Genomic DNA, 5,000 nt, shown 5'->3' with positions numbered 1-5,000 from the left:
TCTTAGCATGAAAACTTTTTTATTTGCGGATAAACATTTTTGTTCTTTTCTTTTCTGTCAGTTCTCTCTCTCTCTTTCTCTCTTTCCCACTTTCTCTCTCTCTGTTTCTCTCCCTCTCTCTCTCTCTCTCTCTCTCTCTCTCTCTCTCTCTCTCTCTCTCTCTCTCTCTCTCTCTCTCTCTCTCTCTCTCTTGTTTTGATGTTGCCTCCCTTCTCTTTCATCATGATTATTTTTCTTCTTTAGATGTTGCATATCAATAATGACAGTTCGTTCCTGCTAATAGTGTCAGTGATCATAAGGGAATACGAATTTGAATTTCTATACAGAAAAAAAACGAAGACACTAAAGAAAAGATGAATTAAGAGATAATTTCTCAAATGATTGTAGTTGTTTTAAATCTGTTTTCTTGTCGCCAGGGTCGTGGTATTGGTTACATTGGTCACCATCTTGTTATTTCTCTATCTATCTATCTATCTTTCTATCTCTCTCTCTTCTTCCTCTTCTTCATTTCTTACCCCCCATCTCCTCAACTTCCTCCTTTGTTTCGTCCATTTCCTCTTCTTTCCTTTCCTCTCCTGATATCTTTCCCATTTCCACATATATGTATATGTAAAGGAATGAAGGAGAACGAATATCTTCACAATACAAGAGATGCATTTTACCGGTTTCGAATGCATCTTCGTCGGAAATCCAAGTATTTCTTACGAAGATATAATCGAAACCGATTAAATACATCTCTTGTATTGTGAAGATATTCGTTCTCATTCATACCTTTATACATTTGTCAACATGAATACGGTTCATATATATATATATATATATATATATATATATATATATATATATATATATATATAGAGAGAGAGAGAGAGAGAGAGAGAGAGAGAGAGAGAGAGAGAGAGAGAGAATGAGGGAGAGAGAGAGAATGAGGGAGAGAGAGAGAGAGAGAGAGAGAGAGAGAGAGAGAGAGATAGAGATAGATAGATAGATAGATAGATAGATAGATAGAGAGAGAGAGAGAGAGAGAGAGAGAGAGAGAGAGAGAGAGAGAGAGAGAGACTATTTATTCAGTACATATTGTTAGAGGAGTTTCACGCCACCACGATTTTTCTGGGGATTCCAGAACATTTCAAACACCAAGTTAAATTCGCTTTAGATTATTTCAGACGTATTCAGAAATCGATCAAGCAGTGTAAAACATTTCTCGTAAGCATGTTCACGAGTGTGTACAAATAACCAAAGGTAAATAAGCGAACAAAAATATATAAAGACAAAGGAAGCATCAAGAGAAGGCAATCACCGTGTTTGTTATTTACTTCGCTTCTTGGGAGACGCCGGAAGGGCAGGCAGATTACACGCACACATGTACGCACAGCGGCAGACGTACAGTGCACAGGGATCAGTTATGTAGCCTCTTTATGCAATCAATCGGGGATTTACAACGAACGAAAAGATGATTAACAGGCGAAGGCGAACCGGATAAAAGTCACACAGAGTTGACTGAAAAAGGTATTCCCTCGATTCCTTCGTATCATTATAACGAGTATTAGTGCTATTAGCAATACGAGTTTCAAAGTCTGTCAGTGTGAAAAAAATAATAATAATAAAATAAAATAATCAGAAAAATAGAGCAGCGCCAGCGTGATCCACTTACCACTTGGCCTGGGTTGAGAGCGACCTCGGGTCTCTCGCGTGGGAGGCGGCGGTCGAACAATCCACGCCACTTGGGATTAATTATGTATTTGAATGATTTGGGGATTTGTTGACAATGTGTTTTTGTATACATAGAATTGTGTATTTTTCTTTCCTTCATGATTCTTGTTCTCTGTTGAAAAGGGTTTAGGTTCGTTTTCGGTGTTTTGTATCCAATGTGATTTTCGGAATCAGTTTACTGCCTCTCTCTCTCTCTCTCTCTCTCTCTCTCTCTCTCTCTCTCTCTCTCTCTCTCTCTCTCTCTCTCTCTCTCTCTCTCTCTCTCTCTCTCTTTTTCCTCTCTCTCTCTCTCTTTCCTCTCTCTCTTTCTCTTCCTCTCCCTCTCTGTCTCTCTTTGTCTCTTTCTCTCTCTCTCTCTCTCTCTTTCTCTCTCTCTCTCTCTCTCTCTTTCTCTCTCTCTCTCTCTCTCTCTCTCTCTCTCTCTCTCTCTCTTTCCTGTCTCTCTCTCTCTCCTCTCTCTCATGTCTCTCTCTCTCTCCTCTCTCTCACTGTGAGGGTATGTGTTGGTATGTATGCTTATTCGTGCAGATGGGTGTATGTATGTGCGTTTATGGATATCTGAAATAGTGTCCTACAAGTCTGTTTATATGATTAATTCATTTCAATATTTGATTAAACTATAATCTCTGTCTGTGCCTCTGTCTGTCAGCCTATCTCTTTGTATATCATTCAGTCCATCTGTCTATATGTGTATCTATCATTCACTCCATCTATCTATTTATGTTTACCTATCTGTCTGTCCATCCGTTTATGTTTCTATTTATCTATGCGTTTACAATTATCATAATCGATTTTTTTTTTTTCAATTCGTAATCCTAATCACGTCGATCTAAACCTTTAACCGAATCTATGCAGTTTACGGCCACGAAGGATCGACCTGAAATCAGCTTCCGATTTACCAGAAAATGCGAGAGTTTGTTTATGATTTCCCGGCGACATCACGGAGACTCGCTTGTGATGCTACGACAGAACAGCCTAGTATTTCCGTCCAAGTGATTAGTCACATAAATACGGTTTTGTTTTTATTATTTATTTATTTATTCATTTATTTATATAGAGAGGAGGACATGCCAACATTTTAAGGTAATTGAAGCGAATATGTAAACAAACTCCTTTGTCCACAGGTATTAAGATTTCCTTCGTTGTAAAAGAAACCGCACTTTGTTAATGAACGGTTTTGAATTCTTGGCTCTTTTCCCTCCCCCCTCCATGGGTATCCCCCCCTTCCCTCCCCCTCTTTATATCATTAGCGGGATATATATTTCTTTCTTTATTTATTTTTAAAATGTTCTTTTGTAATTTCGAATGTTTATCAAAAAATCCCAGACCTGCTACGTACTGCGTTTTTTTTTTTTCGTAAGATTTGTGATTATGTTAAAGTACCATTATTATTATTATCATCATTCTGTGTCACATTTAAAAAAATAATGTCTATGTTTGAGGATGCTTGTGATTGTTTTACGGAAGAAGAAAAAAAACAATAACAAAGAAAATAAATGTAAATGTATTTTTATATTTACATATTCATATTTTTTTTTACTCCATTTCTAAAGTTTAAAGAAATCTACATGAATTAATGAGACACATATACCAATTCCCACTCACCAATGGTATGTTATTAAGAAATTTGGTGCTCGAAACTTTTTTTTTTTTTTTTTAAGAAAGAAAGAAATCCATCTCAGATTTTGACAGACTGAGTAGGAAAATAATGTCAGAGCGATTTTCTTTAATGCCAAAACTTCCCACGATAGAATTCCAAGTTTTGTTCCTTCGTCCAAGCGCTGTATGCAGTCCTCCTCATCTCCTTCATTCGCCTTTTGCTTCTCTTCTCTTTCTTTCTCTTTCTTGAATTAGGAGTTTATAATTATGATGCGGTTGAATAAGACACGGAAATCCCTGCGTCATAAGCCTAATTCGCGCAAGAAAGGTTCATTTCTAGCGACTCTCAACAAAGGCCTTTCTTGTGGCTGCCTCTCGTTTCGTGGGGTCTCGCCTTTGCCGCTCACAGGTGGACGCGTTCGTGTTTGGAGACATGAGAGAGAGAGAGAGAGAGAGAGAGAGAGAGAGAGAGAGAGAGAGAGAGAGAGAGAGAGAGAGAGAGAGAGAGAGAGAGAGAGAGAGTGAGAGAGAGAGAGAGAGAGAGAGAGAGAGGGGAGAGAGAGAGGAGGGGAGGGGGAAGAAGGAGAAAGAGAGGGGGAGGGAGGGAAGGAGAGAGGAAGGGGGAGAGGAGGGAAGAAGGAAAGGAGAGGAGGAAAAGGGAGGAAGAGAGAGATGGGGAGGGGAGGAGATGAGAAGGAGAGGGAGGGAAAAGGGGAAAAAAGAGGATGGAGGGGGGGGGAAAGAGGGAGGGAAGAAAGGGGGGGAAAAGGTGGGGAGGGGGGAGGAGGGAGAAAAGACAAAAACGAGGGGGGAAAGAAAAGGGGGGGGAGGAGAGAAAGTAAACATTATTGAACAATGCCTGCAAGTCCTGCCTTCCTGCAGGCACTCAAAGATATTCCTTTATTCTTTATTGGCATTATAATATTTGTTATCATGATTACGATTATCTTAATTCATATCTTTATTATCCTTATCATTCTCATCACTTTCATTATTGCCATAACAATGACCGAAGTAACATTTATTGCTGTCATTATTATTGTTATCGTCATTGTAATCATTACTATTACTCTTATTGTTATATTTCTATTGTTATCATTATCATTATTGTTATTGAGTAATATTATCCCTATCAATAATACTATCATCATCATAATTGTTATCACTATCATCATCCTTCTTATATCGTGAGTTTAGAAAATATCAGCGATGCATTATCATTTGTATCTGATTACTTCAGTGTCGCTGTTTCTCTGAGCGTTTTACCTCCCCGCTGTAAATACTCCCTAGAGTTTTAGGATTTACGATGTGACATGTCGTGTTTACAGAAGCCTTATGCTACTGCCTATTGTGATCTGTATTTTCTTTTTTATCATTTTTATTTTTACATTTTATTTTTAAAAATATTAATATTATTGTTTTTAGTATTATAGTTATTATTATTATCATTAGCTTAGTAAGTAGGGGGGTGTTAGAAACACAAACCAAGCAAATCAAACAAATACAAAATCAAACTCTCCAATTCTTCATACTAAATTTACACTGTAAACCCCAGAGAAAAAAAGATCGAAGGTAGGCAAGTAGGTGAGAGATGCAAAAAGAAATTCATGATAAAAATATTCCTTTTTTCACCGGGGGTTGAACCCGAATCTGTCGCGTAGGAGCGACCATGCAAACCATACACCACA

The sequence above is a fragment of the Penaeus vannamei genome, chromosome 11, assembly GCF_042767895.1.
Source record: "Penaeus vannamei isolate JL-2024 chromosome 11, ASM4276789v1, whole genome shotgun sequence".
NCBI classification, from domain to species: Eukaryota; Metazoa; Arthropoda; class Malacostraca; order Decapoda; family Penaeidae; genus Penaeus; species Penaeus vannamei.
This window is presented reverse-complemented; position numbering follows the sequence as displayed.